The sequence below is a fragment of the Pithys albifrons genome, chromosome 33 (assembly GCF_047495875.1).
Source record: "Pithys albifrons albifrons isolate INPA30051 chromosome 33, PitAlb_v1, whole genome shotgun sequence".
NCBI lineage: Eukaryota > Metazoa > Chordata > Aves > Passeriformes > Thamnophilidae > Pithys > Pithys albifrons.
Window position 1 is genome coordinate 85917 of NC_092490.1, and position 15270 is coordinate 101186.

At 53.5% G+C, this 15270-nt stretch overlaps 2 protein-coding genes across 2 annotated transcripts in view; one reads left to right on the plus strand and one right to left on the minus strand.

Annotated features, from left to right (window-relative positions):
* The window catches only part of LOC139684162 (uncharacterized), a 1455962-nt gene that overhangs the window by 49655 nt on the left and 1391037 nt on the right, over positions 1-15270 (minus strand).
* Positions 11778-15270, plus strand: part of LOC139684161 (uncharacterized) — a 1434678-nt gene continuing 1431185 nt past the window's right edge. The window contains 1 exon segment of the mRNA XM_071579762.1: positions 11778-11926. The gene's annotated coding sequence lies outside the window, so the exon portion shown is untranslated.

The window sequence follows — 15270 nt, forward strand, 5'->3', positions numbered from 1 at the left end:
GGACTCACACAATGGGTGATTAACTCTGGGAGCCAGGGGGTGTTGAACTGTTGATGGCCCATTAGCAGCTCCGCCCCCCCCTCAGGCTGGGTGTGAAGTGATAATGGCTCCCTGGGCAGCTGCTGCTAATGGCCCATTGACCTTGGGGAATGAATAGAGGGGGTAGAATACACAGGTTTGATCACCCCCACACAGGGTTAGCTGGTCCCTCCAGCTGAACTAGGACATCAGTACATAATGAACACTTCTGATGGGAGTTGTGGTGCTTCTCACAATTGCAGAATTTCTTCAACATCTTTTCTTTGTGCAGTTAAAAGTCCTCTTTTCTTTCTAAAATCTCTGTGAGCATGGACGGTACCAGAGATATATTTATCGTCACTTCAGATGTCTCTTTAGAAAGAAAATGCATCTTCTGGGATGGAGCTGGACCCTTTCTGAGGCATTGCCTGAAGTCTTCATCTCTGTTCTGGGGACTTGAAATCCCTGGCACGCTCTCCAAACTGCTCCAGAGAGGTTTCCAGAGAATATTTCCTTCTTTCTGTCATTCCAGGATCATGCAGAATCTACCTCAGACTCCTGCCAGGCTTCTCCTGGAGTCCTGAACTCTGGTTTGGGGATCTGAAATCCTGTGTGTCAGCCCCAGCCTCCTCTAAGGCAGGTACCCAAGATGAGGTTTCTTCCTTTGTAGTTACTGCACCTTCCAGCATCTACCTGAGACTCCTCCCAGGCCTCTCCTGGAGTATTTTCCCAACTCCCCAACGGAGCTGAGATGCCAAAGAGCAGCCCCAGAGGTGCAGGGCAGCTGCCCAAGGTGATGGCAGGACAGAGGGAGCTGTGCAGGCCTGGAGGGGCACAGGGGCTGTGCCTGTGCTGGCTCAGGAGCAGCTGGATGTGCCTCCTGCTGTACCGGGGGGTGCGTGTGTGTGCCCTGCTGGGCACAGTGAGGAGCAGCTGCAGCTGCCCCTTGTGCCAGGGCTGTGTCTGCCTTTGGTGTTGGACACAGAGAGGCCAATTGGGCTCCTCTTGTGGCGCCAGGGGTGCCAGGGGTGGGCAGTGCCCTCTGTGCTGCTGCTGATGGCCGGGCAGGGCTGGCTGGTTGTGTGTCTGTGACAGTGTGCCCTGGGCCCTGCAGTGTCACTGTGTGCCCTGGGTTCCAAGAGGCCCTGAAGAGTCACAATGTCCCCTGGGTTCTCAAACTCCCTGCAGTGTCACAATGTCCCCTGAGTTCCACGAGGCCCTGCAGGGTCACAGTGGCCCCTGGGCACCCTCAGGCCCCACATCACACAGCCGTGGCAGTTCCCTCACCTGAAATATTGAGGCTATTTGAGCCGCTACAACAGAAGGAAGAGATTGAGCCATTGGAGAGTGTCCAAGGGAGGAAACCAAAATGGGCAAGGGCCTGCAGGAACAGCGTGTGAGGAGCAGCTGAGGGCACTTGGTGTGTTCAGCTGCACAAGAGGAGATTGAGGGGAAACCTCAATGTAAGTATAACTTTCTGGGCAGGGACAGAGCAGGGGCAGGCACTGAACTCTGCTCTGTGGGGACCAGGGACAGCACCCAGGGAATGGCCTGCAGTTGTGTCAGGGCAGGGTCAGATTGGATCTTCCAAAGAGGTTCTTCCCCCAGAGGGTGGGGGGCACTGAACAGGCTCCCCAGGGCAGTGGGCACAGCCCCAAGGCTGCCAGAGCTTCAGGAGTGTTTGGATGATGCTCTGGGGCACAGGGTGTGACTCTTGAGGATGGACCTGTGCAGGGCTGAGGGTTGGACTCCATGATCCTTGGGGGTCCCTTCCCACTCAGCACATTCTGGCATTCTGTGACACCAGCTGCGCTGATCCCAGTGCACAAGGAGTCTCATACCCCCAAAAAATACTGTGGATGCTCCTAGTGTGGGGAGGGGTTCCAGCCCCACCCCAAGAGGTCTGGAGGAAGGGGAGACACCCTCCTACAGGTCAGATGTCAATGAAATGTGGGTCCCCCACAAAGCCACTCCTAACACCTCAGAATTGGGGATTTTAACCCCCTCAGTCCCCAATGGAGTCATGGAGTCACTGCAACCCCCAGAATGAGGGTGGGGGGACTCCCAAGAGCCATTTAGAACCCCTAAACAAGACATAAAACAGCAGGATTTTTCTTTCAATAGAGTCATCTCATCCCCCTGATTGCAAGAGGGTCAACTCAGCCCAAGAAAAAGAGGAGTGAAATCTTCAAAAGATATTTAAAGCCCCCTGAACTGCTGCAAAGCAGCAGAATCCCCTCAGAAAGAGCTCCCTGTGTCCCTCTCTGTGGGTTCCCACTTCAAGTGCTGATGTCACAGGTCCCCCACACTCCCTCACATTACCCTCCTCAGGATAGGGGGGCACCACAGAAGCTCCCTCAGTTTTTCCACACACCCCATCTCATGTTTCCCAAATCCCAACCCATCCACCTCCAAGTCCCATCCCAACCCTCCCAATTTGCATCCAAGCCCTCCCAATTTTATCCCATCCTCCCTGGGTTTGTAGCATCCCTTCTCCTGCTGCTGACTCCCCCTAAGTGGGTTTGAGTTGGTTAAACCATTTTGGGATGGGATTGAGTCATTTCAAGTTGACATGGAGCCATTTTGGGGTGGGATTGATGTGTTATGAGCTGACAGATCAATCCCTCTCAGATATTGGACTGCAAAACGATGGAGAAATGTCAGTTGGTCTGGAGACCTCAAATTTTGGGGAAAACTCTCCCAAATCCCCACAGAACCCTGAAATCTTCCAGAATATCCCTTTGAACCCCAGATTCCTGCCCCAATTCCCAGGAGAATGGTGGAAATTTAGATGTCTTTGTTCAATTGCTTTATTTTAACTCCAATTTTAGGTGATAAAGGGATGAAGATGGATCAAATAAAATCAAAAAACAAAAAAATGAATCATATGAATGTGCATGGGGTTGGGTTGGGTGGCCCACAGAGAGGCAGAGCCACAGAGAATTGGAATTATGGAATTATTGTGTTTGGAAAAGTTCTGAAACACCATTCAGGATTCCTTAAAAGCACAAGATATACTAAAGGTATGGAGCAGGGGAGATTTTTAGGGTCAAAAGTCAGGAAATCCCCCTTCCTAGTGAATTTCCCACTTCAGTCCCCAAGCCGATGGATCCTTGCCAGGACCAAGGCCCATCACAGCCAAAGAGCTGCAGAACATCCTCCTTCTCCTTGAGCCCTGATGGAACTGCCCAAGCCACACCCACAGACTGGATTTTACCCCTTTGGAGATGATGTTGTGATATGGTGTGTTGTAGGAATAATAAGAGATTTTTGAGATAAGAAAAAAGGTTTTTAGAATAACAGACAGAGTTTTGGGGCCTCCTCACAGGTGCGAGTTAATTCTGTGGGAAAGAGACCAATTGCCAGCAAAAACAAGGAAGATGAGAAGGCTCTGAGTTATTCTGCTCATGACAAAGGAATTTGGAAGACAGTGTGGTCATGGCAATGGTGCTAAATGTGTCATTAATTAAAGCTGTAATGGGTTAAATGACTGCTGTGGTTTCAAGCTATGAGATGTAGTTCTGGGTGAGAAAGAAGTTTGGATATTCTGTCTTGAGAAGTGAGTTAAAGCTTTTTACCTGTCTTTTGTCTCTCCATGGAGTTCTGGAATAAAACTGGCTTTGAGTGTGACACCTGTCAGCTAATTAATTAGGTGTGGCCTAATTAATCTTCTCTCGTCTTCAAGTTTTGCTACTCACTCACAGTCGTTTTCTTTTACATGTGGTGCCCTGTGTGAATTTTTCCATTTCTTTTCCAGTGTCTCTTATAGATAATTTATTAAATCATTGAGCTGATACCATTTAGAATTGTATTTTATATTTAGTAATTTATTAGGGTGGGCATTTGAGCAAAGACAGGGCAGAGGGGGAGTCCCTTTGCTCCACCACTCAGCTGAGTCTTGGCTGAGCTTCAACCCCTTCCTATCAGTCCTCAATCTCCTCCAGGCAGGAGGGCTCTGCAGAGGGACCTGGAGAGACTTGAGGGATGGGCTGATTCCAATGGGATGAGGTTCAACAAGGCCAAGTGCAGGTCCTGCCCTTTGGCCACCCCAACCCCTGCAGCGCTCCAGGCTGGGCACAGAGTGGCTGGAGAGCAGCCAGGCAGAGGGACCTGGGGGGACTGAGGGACAGGAAGCTCATCAAGAGCCAACAGTGTGCCCAGGTGGCCAAGAAGGCCAATGGGATCCTGGCCTGGATCCAAACTAGCGTGACCAGCAGGACCAGGGCAGTGACCCTTCCCCTGGACTCTGCCTTGGGGAGGCCACACCTTGAGTGTTGTGTTCAGTTCTGGGTCCCTCAGGTCAGGAAAGAGATTGAGGGGCTGGAGCGGGGCCAGAGAAGAGCAACGAGGCTGGAGAAGGGACTGGACGTGCCATTGAGTCTCCTCAAACAGCTCCAGGGTCAGAGAATCCACCATGTCTTGATCCAACCCCACTGGGATCACCAGCCCAGGCTACTCTGTAGATCCCCCAGAGATCCCACATAGACCCCCACAGACTCCCCATAGACCCCCTATGGACCCCCACAGACTACCCATGGACACCTATAGACCCCCCACGGATCCCCACAGACCCCCATAGACACTCCATAGACCCCTATAGACCCCCACAGACCCCCCATAAACCCCCCACAGACCCCCCATAGACCCCCATAAACCCCCACAGATCCTCACACCCCCTATAGATCCCCTATAGAATTCTATAACCCCCCATAGACGCCCATAGACTCCCCATAGACCCCCACAGACGCCCCGTAGGCCCCCATAGATGCCCCATAGACCCTGCATAGACCCCCCATAGACCCCCTCCATAGACCCCCATAGACCCCTTATAAACCCCCCATAGACCCCCCCATGTGACCCCCACAGACCACTCATAAACCCCCACAGGTCCTCACACCCCCTATAGATCCCCTATAGAATTCTATAATCCCCCCATACATGCCCCGTAGGCCCCCATAGACGCCCCATAGACCCTCCATAGACCCCCCCATAGACCCCCTCCATAGACCCCCATAGACCCCCATAGACCCCACATAGACCCTCCCATGTGACCCCCATAGACCCCACATAGACCCTCCCATGTGACCCCCATAGACCCCCATAGACCCCCATAGACCCCACATAGACCCCCCCATGTGACCCCATAGACCACTCATAGACCCCCACAGACCTCCATAGACCCCCATAGACCCTGCATAGACCCCCATAGACCACCCACAGACTACCCATGGACCCCTCATAGACCCTCCATAGACTCCCATAGATGCCCATTAGACCCTCCAGACCCTCCATAGACCCCCATAGACCCCCACAGATCCTCACACCCCCTATAGATCCCCTATCGAATCCTATAGACCCCCCATAGACCTCCATAGACTCCCCATAGACCCCCATAGACCCCTCATAGACCCCCCATAAACCTATAGATCCTCCTATAGATCCCGATAGACCCCCCAAAGACCCCCATAGATCCCCTATAGATGCTCATAGATCCCCATACACCCCTAGACCATATAGGGTTGGACTTGATAGTCTCAGGGGTCTCTTCCAACCCAACTGAGAAGAGAAGAGCAACGTGGCTGGAGAAGGGACTGGAGCACAAGTGCTGTGGGGAGAGGCTGAGGGAGCTGGGGGTGTTTAGCCTGGAGAAGAGGAGGCTCAGAAGTGACCTCAGCACTGTCTAGAACTACCTGAAGGGAAGTTCTGGCAAGGTGTGGTTTGGTCTCTTCTCCCAGACACTCAGCAATAGCATCTATGGGGTTCTATGTGGGATCTATGGGGGGTCCATGGGGGTCTATAGGGAATCTATAAGGATACGTGAGGGTCTGTGGGGTATGGAGGTCTATGATCCTCTATAGGTCATCTATGGGGCTCTGTGGGGTGTGTAAGGGGGTCTATGGGGGGTCTATGGGGGTATATAGGGGTATATGGGGGTATATGGGGGTATATGTGCGGTCTATGGGTGGTATGTGGGGGTCTACGGGTGATCTATGGGGATCTACGGGGGGTCTATGGGGGGTCTATGGGGGGTCTATGGGGGATCTATGGAGGGGTCTATGGGAGTCTGTGGGGGTCTATGGAAGGTCTACGGAAGGTCTACGGGGGCTCTGTGGGGGTCTTTGGGGGGTCTATTGGGGTCTATGGGGGGTCTATGAGGGGTCTATGGAGAGTCTATGGGGGGTCTACGGGGGTCTATGGGGGGTCTATGGCGGGTCTATGGCGGGTCTATGGGGGATCTATGGGGGTCTAAGAGGGGGTCCATGGGGGTCTATGTAGGGGATCTATAAGAGTGTGTGTGGGTCTGTGGGGGGTCTATGGGTGGTCTATGGGGGTCTGTGGGGGGTCTATGGGTGGTCTATGGGGGTCTGTGGGGGGTCTATGGGCTGTTTATGGGGGTCTATGGGGGGATCTCTGGGGGAGCTCTGGGGGTCTTTGGGAAGTCTATGGGGGTCTGTCGGGGTGGTTTAGGTTTGTTTTAGGGGTTGTTTAGAGCTGCTTTAGAGCTGGTTTAGAGCTGGTTTAGCGCTAGATTAGGGCTGGCTTAGAGCTGGTTTAGGGTCAAAATTTGCCAATTTTTTTTCCCACTTTTCCTGATTTTTCTCGAAACGTTTCCTCTTTTCCCCCTTTCCCAATTTTGCTCATTTTCCCTTCAATTTTCGGCATTTTTCTCTACGATTTTCCAAAATTTTCCCTCAAGTTTTTTTTTTTTCAATTCCCTCATTTTTTCCATATTTTTCTCTTCCCCCCCCCCCAAATTTTCCACATTTTCTCTTAAAAATTTCCCATTTTTTCCTCAAAGTTTTCCAATTTTTGTCACCATTGTTCCCCCTTTTTCCCCAGATTTCTCCCAATTTCCCCCTATTTTTTCTCCAAAATTACCCCAAATTTCCCCATTTTTTTCCCAAATCTTCTCCATTCCTCCACAAATTTTCCCCATTTTTTCTCAAATTTTCTTCATTTTCTCCCAAATTTTCCCTAGTTTTTAAAAAATTTTCCACATTTTTCCCTGGTTTTGTCACCAATTTTCCCCATTTTTCCTCATAAAATTTCCCCTATTTCCCCCAAATTTTTCCCATATTTTCCCCTAAATAATCTTCATTTTGTCTCCAAAATTTCCCCCATTTTTTTACCAAATTTTCCCCAAATTTCCCCATTTTTCCCTCAAATTTTCCCCAATTTCCTTCCCAAATGTTTCCCTTTTTTTTCCAAATTTTCCCAAAAATTTTCCTGAGAATTTTTCCCTTCAAATTTTCCCAATATTTTCTCCATTTTCACCCATTTTCTCCCAAATTTTTTGGTGTTCATCCACTCAGATATTTTTCTGATATTTTGGAATATTTTCCTTTTGTTTTCTCCCACTTTTTTCTTACTATTTTTCTTACTATTTCTTACAATTTTCCCACAAAATATTTCCCATTTTTCATCTCAATTTTGTCCATTTTTTCCCGAATTTTTTTCCCAATTTTTTCCCCAATTTTTCTCCGATTTTCCCTAAATTTTCCCCATTTTTTCCCAAATTTTCCTCAAATTTTCTCCATTTTTTCTAAGTTTTCCCTAAAATTTTCTCCATTTTCCTGCAAATTTTTCCAGTTTTTCCTCCAATTTTTTTCGATTTTTACCCCAATTTTCCCCCAAATGTTCCCCAATTTTTCCCCATTTTCCCCCCAAGAGAATAAACATGGAATACAGAGCATAACACAAAATGATGAACAGACCCATTAATTCCACAGTAAATGCTTTCCCAACAAGGGCTTCAAGCTAAACAAGCCACCCAAAGCTTTTTCAACACATCAATTCCTTTATCTATTGATTTAGAAGGATCACTGTTTCTTTCCCAATTCATTCTTATGAACCTTTATTTAAGATAACCTTAAAAAAGTCTTTATTAAAATACACTTATAAATTAATAGCCTTAATCATACAAATAGCTTTAATTATGTTTTGAGGTGTCTGTTTTCTTTCACCTTTAACTTTAATTTAAGAATTTCTGCAAATGAATACCTTTGTACTTCTGTCTGTGGGTCCCTGTGCATAGATGGGGGAGTTGTGGCTCTGTCAGTGGGGTAAGTGCATTCAGGAGTCACATCCATACATGATTCCTGCACTCACACACATCCATCAAAAATTACTTTAATTTGTCCTAAAAATCTCCAAATCTCCCTATTTCCACCTCAGAACTTCCTAATTAGAATCATAGAATCATAGAATCGATTGGGTTGGAAAAGGCCTCCAAGATCATCGAGTCCAACCCTTGGTCCAACTCTAGCTCATTTACTAGATCATGGCACCCAGCGCCATGTCCAATCTGCATTTAAAGATCTCTAGGGATGGTGAATCCACCACCTCTCCGGGCAGCCCATTCCAATGCCTGAGCACTCTCTCTGTAAAAAATTTTTTTCTGATATCCAACTTAAATTTCCCCTGGCAGAGCTTGAGCCCGTGCCCCCTTGTTCTATTGCTGAGTGTATGGGAGAAGAGACCAGCCCCCACCTGGCTATAACTTCCCTTCAGGTAGTTATAGACAGTGATGAGGTCACCTCTGAGCCTCCTCTTCTCCAGGCTAAACAACCCCAGCTCCCTCAGCCTCTCCCCGTAGGACTTGTGCTCCAGTCCCTTCTCCAGCCTTGTTGCTCTTCTCTGGACCCGCTCCAGCATCTCAATATCCTTTCTGAACTGAGGGGCCCAGAACTGAACACAGTACTCAAGGTGTGGCCTCACCAATGCAGAGTACAGGGGAAGGGTCAATGCCCTGGTCCTGCTGGCCACGCTATTTTTGATACAGGACAGGATCCCATTGGCCTTCTTGGCCACCTGGGCACACTGTTGGCTCATGTTGAGCTTCCTGTCAATTAGTACTCCAAGGTCCTTTTCTGCCTGGCTGCTCTCCAGCCACTCTGTGCCCAGACTGGAGCGCTGCAGGGGGTTGTTGTGGCCAAAGTGCAGGACCCGGCACTTGGCCTTGTTGAACTTCATCCCATTGGAATCAGCCCATCTCTCAAGTCTATCCAGATCCCTCTGCAGAGCCCTCCTGCCTTCCAGCAGGTCGACACTCCCTCCCAACTTGGTGTCATCAGCAAATTTGCTGATGATGGACTCAATCCCCTCATCTAAATCATCAATAAAGATGTTAAACAGGACTGGACCCAACACAGACCCCTGGGGAACACCACTGGTGACCAGCCGCCAGCTGGATGCAGCTCCGTTCACCAGCACTCTCTGGGCCCGACCCTCCAGCCATCTAATTTTTTTATTTCTACACCAAATATCCCTAAATCTACCCCAAATCTCTTAACTCCACTCAAAAATACATGAATGTTTCTTGGAATCCCCAGGATTTCATCGCAAATCCCTAAGATTCAACAAACCCCCCATTAGTTTCACAAAAAGATTATTTAATTCCACCCTAAATTCCTTTAATTCCACCCAATCTCTTCTAATTTCTTTTAAAATCCCCCGAATTCTACCTTAAATTCCCTGAATTCTACCCAAAATTCCCTTAATCCCACTCCAAATCATAAATCCCGCCCCAAATCCCTTCCCCAACTCACCAGCCCCCCAAGTGCCCCCAAATCGCCCCTGGCCCTCCAAGTGCCCCCTTTGGAGCCCCAAATCCTGGGAAAGGGCCCCATGGGAAGGGGGGGCTGGGGGGATTTGAGGGGGTTTGGGGTGCAATTGGGGTCTGAGGGTCAGTTGGGGGGCACTTGGAGATCTCATGGACGTCTGGGGGGGGAATTTATGGAGCACTGGGGGGGCACTTGTGGGTCCGAGGAAACACTTGGGGGGCACTTGGGGGTCCGAGGATGGAATGTGGGGGTTCAAAGAGTCTTTCAGGGGACACTCGTGAGTCCTGGATAAACTTGGGGGGCACTGAGGGGTCCGGGGAGGAGATTTGAGAGTCCTGAGTGGGTACTGGGGAAGGACTTAGGGGTCCGGGGGGCACTTCTGGGGCACTTTGGGGTTCTGGGGCACTTCTGAGGCAGTTTGGGGTTCTGGGGCACTTTTGGGACAGTTTGGGGTCCGGGGGGCACTTCTGAGGCAGTTTGGGGTCCAGGGAGCACTTCTGAAGCAGTTTGGAGTCCGGGGGCACTTCTGGGGCAGTTTGGGGTCCGGGGGCACTTCTGGGGCAGTTTGGGGTCCGGGGGCACTTCTCGGGCAGTTTGGGGTCCGGGAGCACTTCTGAGGCAGTTTGGGGTCCTGGGGGCACTTCTGAGGCAGTTTGGGGTCCTGGGGCACTTTTGGGACAGTTTGGGGTCCGGGGGGCACTTCTGGGGCAGTTTGGGGTCCTGGGGGCACTTCTGGGGCAGTTTGGGGTCCGGGGGCACTTTTGGGACAGTTTGGGGTCCGGGGGGAACTTCTGGGGCAGTTTGGGGTCCGGGGGCACTTTTGGGACAGTTTGGGGTCCGGGGGCACTTCTGGGGCAGTTTGGGGTCCTGGGGGCACTTCTGAGGCAGTTTGGGGTCCGGGGGCACTTCTGGGGCAGTTTGGGGTCCGGGGGCACTTCTGGGGCAGTTTGGGGTCCGGGGGGCACTTCTGGGGCAGTTTGGGGTCCGGGGGCACTTCTGGGGCAGTTTGGGGTCCTGGGGGCACTTCTGAGGCAGTTTGGGGTCCGGGGGCACTTCTGGGGCAGTTTGGGGTCCGGGGGCACTTCTGGGGCAGTTTGGGGTCCGGGGGGCACTTCTGGGGCAGTTTGGGGTCTGGGGGCACTTCTGGGGCAGTTTGGGGTCCGGGGGGCACTTCTGGGGCAGTTTGGGGTCTGGGGGCACTTCTGGGGCAGTTTGGGGTCCTGGGGGCACTTCTGAAGCAGTTTGGGGTCCGGGGGCACTTCTGGGGCAGTTTGGGGTCCGGGGGGCACTTCTGGGGCAGTTTTGGGTCCGGAGGGCACTTCTGGGGCAGTTTGGGGTCCGGGGGCACTTCTGGGGCAGTTTGGAGTCCTGGGGGCACTTCTGGGGCAGTTTGGGGTCCGGGGGGCACTTCTGGGGCAGTTTGGGGTCCGGAGGGCACTTCTGGGGCAGTTTGGGGTCCGGGGGCACTTCTGGGGCAGTTTGGGGTCCGGGGGGAACTTCTGGGGCAGTTTGGGGTCCGGGGGCACTTCTGGGGCAGTTTGGAGTCCTGGGGGCACTTCTGGGGCAGTTTGGGGTCCGGGGGGCACTTCTGGGGCAGTTTGGGGTCCGGAGGGCACTTCTGGGGCAGTTTGGGGTCCTGGGGGCACTTCTGGGGCAGTTTGGGGTCCGGAGGGCACTTCTGGGGCAGTTTGGGGTCCGGGGGCACTTCTGGGGCAGTTTGGGGTCCGGGGGCACTTCTGGGGCAGTTTGGGGTTCTGGGGCACTTTTGGGACAGTTTGGGGTCCGGGGGGAACTTCTGAAGCAGTTTGGGGTCCGGGGGCACTTCTGGGGCAGTTTGGGGTCCGGGGGCACTTCTGGGGCAGTTTGGGGTCCGGGGGCACTTCTGGGGCAGTTTGGGGTCCGGGGGCACTTGGGGGGCCGCAAACCGGCTGGGACCGACCCGATTGGGCGCGGGGGAGACGGGAGTTGTAGTCCCGCCTGTGATTGGCCAGAATAGGCGGCGGAGCATGACGGGAGTTGTAGTTCGGGACAGGCTCAAAATGGCGCGGGTCTCCAAGCGCCGTCACCGCGAGCTGCATTCCTGATCGCTGATTGGCTTTGAGTGGAGACGGGCACGCCAGGCGACCAATCAGAGGCGGCGTAGGTGGAGGGCGGGACTCGAGGGCGCTGCTGGGAGAGGTGAGCAATGGCGGCGAGTTTGGGGTGATGTCGGAAACATTTGGGAGTATTTGGGGGGCATTTGGAGGACTCAGGGGGGGTTTGGGGGTCCCTCCCCACCCGCTCACCCCTCACAGACCCCCGGGACGCCCCCGGGGCCGTTTTGGCCGTGAAGGTGAAGAAGGCGGGTAAGCCCCTCCCCCCACCCCGGGATCCGCCTCAGAACGCCCCAAATCCCCCCGAAAATACCCCTGAGAGCCCCAAACTCCCCCACCCGGGACGGCCAAAACTCTCTGGACCCCCCCAGGGTGCCCCAAATTCCCCCCTGGACTCTCCCGAGCTTCTGAAACACCCTCAGCCCTTCAAACACCCCAGAGATCCCCCAAACCCCCTCCCAGACCACCAATCCTTTCCCAAACCGCCTAAAATTCCCAGGAACCACCAAACTACCTTAAATCCCCCCGAAGTTACCCCTGAGAGCCCCAAACTCCCCCACCCGGGACCCCCAAAATTCTCTGGACCCTCCCAGGATGCCCCGAATTCCCCCCTGGACTCTCCCGACCTTCTGAAACACACTCGGCCCGCCAAAGACCCCAGAGATCCCCCAAACCCCCTCCCAGACCACCAATCCTTTCCCAGACCGTCTAAAATGCCCAGGAACCACCAAACTACCTTAAATCCCCTTCCCAGAATCCCAAAACTCTGCCAGACAGTTTAAACTACCCAGGACTCCCTGAACTACCCCCAGAACTGCCCTAAACCCTCTCCCAGACCCCCAAAGCATGGCAGGACCCACCAAACCCCCTTCTAGGACACGTAGCCATCCCTAAATTCCCTCAACCTTCCCCCAGACTCCTACCCAGACACCCCCCCCCAAACACCGCCAGGACCCCCAAACCACATCGAGCCCCTCCAGCCCCCCCCCCCGCCCCCCAATTCTCTCCCAGTCTCTCCAAACCAGTCCAGGACCTCCAGGCTACTTCCAGACATCCCCAAACCACCCCAGGATCCCCCTGAACTGCCTCCCAGAACCCCCAAGCTGTCCCCAGACCCTGCAAAACCACCCCAGGGCCCTTCAAAAGCCTCCCAGACCCTCCAAACCACGCCAGGTCTCCAAAACTGGGATCTCAAAATGACAACTGGAACGGGGAGAACTGAAGCTGAGTGAGACACATGGGCAGGCCTAAGAAGCAGGAAAATGGGATTTATTGATTGCTTTTTTTGCCTAGAAGCTGAAAGGGGCCATTTGGGGATGATGCTCTTGGAAAAGAGAACGGTGTGAGCAAATGCGGGGTGACCACAGTGTGGGGAACAAGCCCCAAAGGGGCTTTGCTTGAGGAGCCTCCCTGGATGGTGGAAACTCTTGGGATCCTCCCATTCCCCTACATGGAGGTGCCTGCCACAAATCTCCTAAAACCCCAAATCATCAAAATTTGGCTAAAACCCCCTCCAAAGTATGAAAATTAAGATCAAAGCAATTCCAACCACCAAGATTCACCTCCCAAAAGCCTTCCCAAAAAGTTGCTCTCTGTGGTCTCTCCACTTTGGGGCTCTGGGGGTCCCCCCTGTCCAGGCTGTTGGGGGTGCGTTGTGTTTTGGGGTCCCCTGTCTGTGGTTCTTCCTTTTCCAGGCTGCTGGAGGTCCCAGGAATCCCAGGGGTCTGACTCTGTGATGTGACCCCTTAGGGGTTCTGGGATTCCCCTCTCTCCAGGGTCCCACTCAGAACTACGGAGAGTCCCAGGGGTACTTTTGCCCCTGACCCTCTGCTGTGGGGGCTCGGGAACCCCCTGGGACCCCAAAACAGGGATTCCAGAGAGGGGGCACCCTCAGCAACCTGGAGAGAGAAGTGCCTTTGGAATCACCACCCTAAGCAGAGAGTCAGAGGAGAAGCTCCACTATCCCCCAGCTCCACTATCACCCCTCTCTGCTCCCCATCTCCAGAGGTCACCAGGCATCTGGTGTCCATAATAAGCTCCAAAATACCGAGATTCAGGCCAAAAAACCCCTCATCAACATCAAACTTGCAAAACATCAAGATTCATCCAAAACTCACTCCAAAATATGGAGATTATCCCATAAAACCCCTCCCAGAAGTTCTCCTCCTCTGGTCTTTTCACTTTGCAGTTCAGGGTTCCCCCCTCGTCTGGGATGCTGAGGGACCCACGTGTGTTAGGGTGGGTAGACTTGTTCTTCCTTGACCCAACGGGTAGACCTGTTCTCATTTATCCCCATGGGCAGACCTCCCTCAACCCGACGGGTAGTCCTGCTTTCTCTGGCGGACCTTCTCTTTCACTCGATGGCCTCCCTCCCTTCTCTGACCCTCCACGGGCAGACCTGGCGGCGCCGGCGGATGGGTAGACCTGTTCTCTCAAAACCCGGTGCCCACAACGACTCTCAAAACTGCTGTGTCTGCCCCGCTGGGCCTCCCCTGCTGATGGGGGTAGCGGGGCCGACCCAGGAACATCACCAGGAGAAGTGCAGGGGACAGCCACGCTCCTTCTTTTCCTCTTCTGGCGCTCCGAGTGCACACGAGGAGGTTTCAAGTCAGCGGGAGAACACGGAAAGAGAAGGGGCCCCCCAAACTCCACAGTGCCCCTGCTGCCCCACCAAGGGCTGTAAGGGCTGTGCCATGGAACACGAGAGCCGGGATGGGCCCGGCCAAAGCCCCCAAGGGCACCAGGATGTGCCGCTCCTTGGAGCCCGCGCCGGGGCTGCCACGGGGTGGGGCCGGAGCTGCACACAGGGATGGCAAAGGGACCCGACAAAGTGCTGCGGGACCCCCGAGCCGAGCCCCGAATAGTCTGGGGGGGCTCTGGGGGATTGGGTTGTGTTCAGGTTGGGGCTTGAGGGACCCGAAAGCTGAGCTGAGAATGCTCCCTGGGGGCTATTGGGGTCCCTGGGTGGTGTTTTTGGGTGTCCCAGTGTTGGTTCCTGGCAGAGCCCCTTGGTGGGCAGGGGGATGCGGGGACCCCCCTTGGTGAGGTTGGTGTGCCTGGGTCAGGCCCTTCATTGGCAGGTTGGGGAGGGGACCTCCCAGTACACGTGGTACCCCCAGAGCCTGGACAGGGGAGCCCCCCCAAACCCCAAAGTGGAGAGACCAGAGAGGTGGAACTCCTGGCAGAGCTTTTTTGGCTGAGTCTTGATGTTTTGCATGCATCTTGTGGGTGCAGGGGCGTGGGGATTTTCAGGGGGTCACAGGGCCAAGGAATGTGGGCTGTAGAGGCTTGGAGAAGTGGGATGGGGGATCCAGGGAGACCCTGTGCTGAGGAAAGGGGTTCCAGGGGTCCCCGATGTCGAACAAAGGGACTCATGGGGTAAGGGCACCCAGGATAGCCAGAAAAAGGGGTTCAAATGAATTCCCAGTGTCCCATAAAGGGGAGAGTCTGTGGTCTGGGAAATGCAGGAGTGGGGGTCCCAGAGTGAAGAAAAAGAGGGGTGTGGGGACTGAAAGAGGTGGGATGCCAAGGAAAGGGGGTGCAGGTGGGTATTGGTGCAGGATAAGGGGGTGCAGGGGCTTTCCACTGCCTGGGAA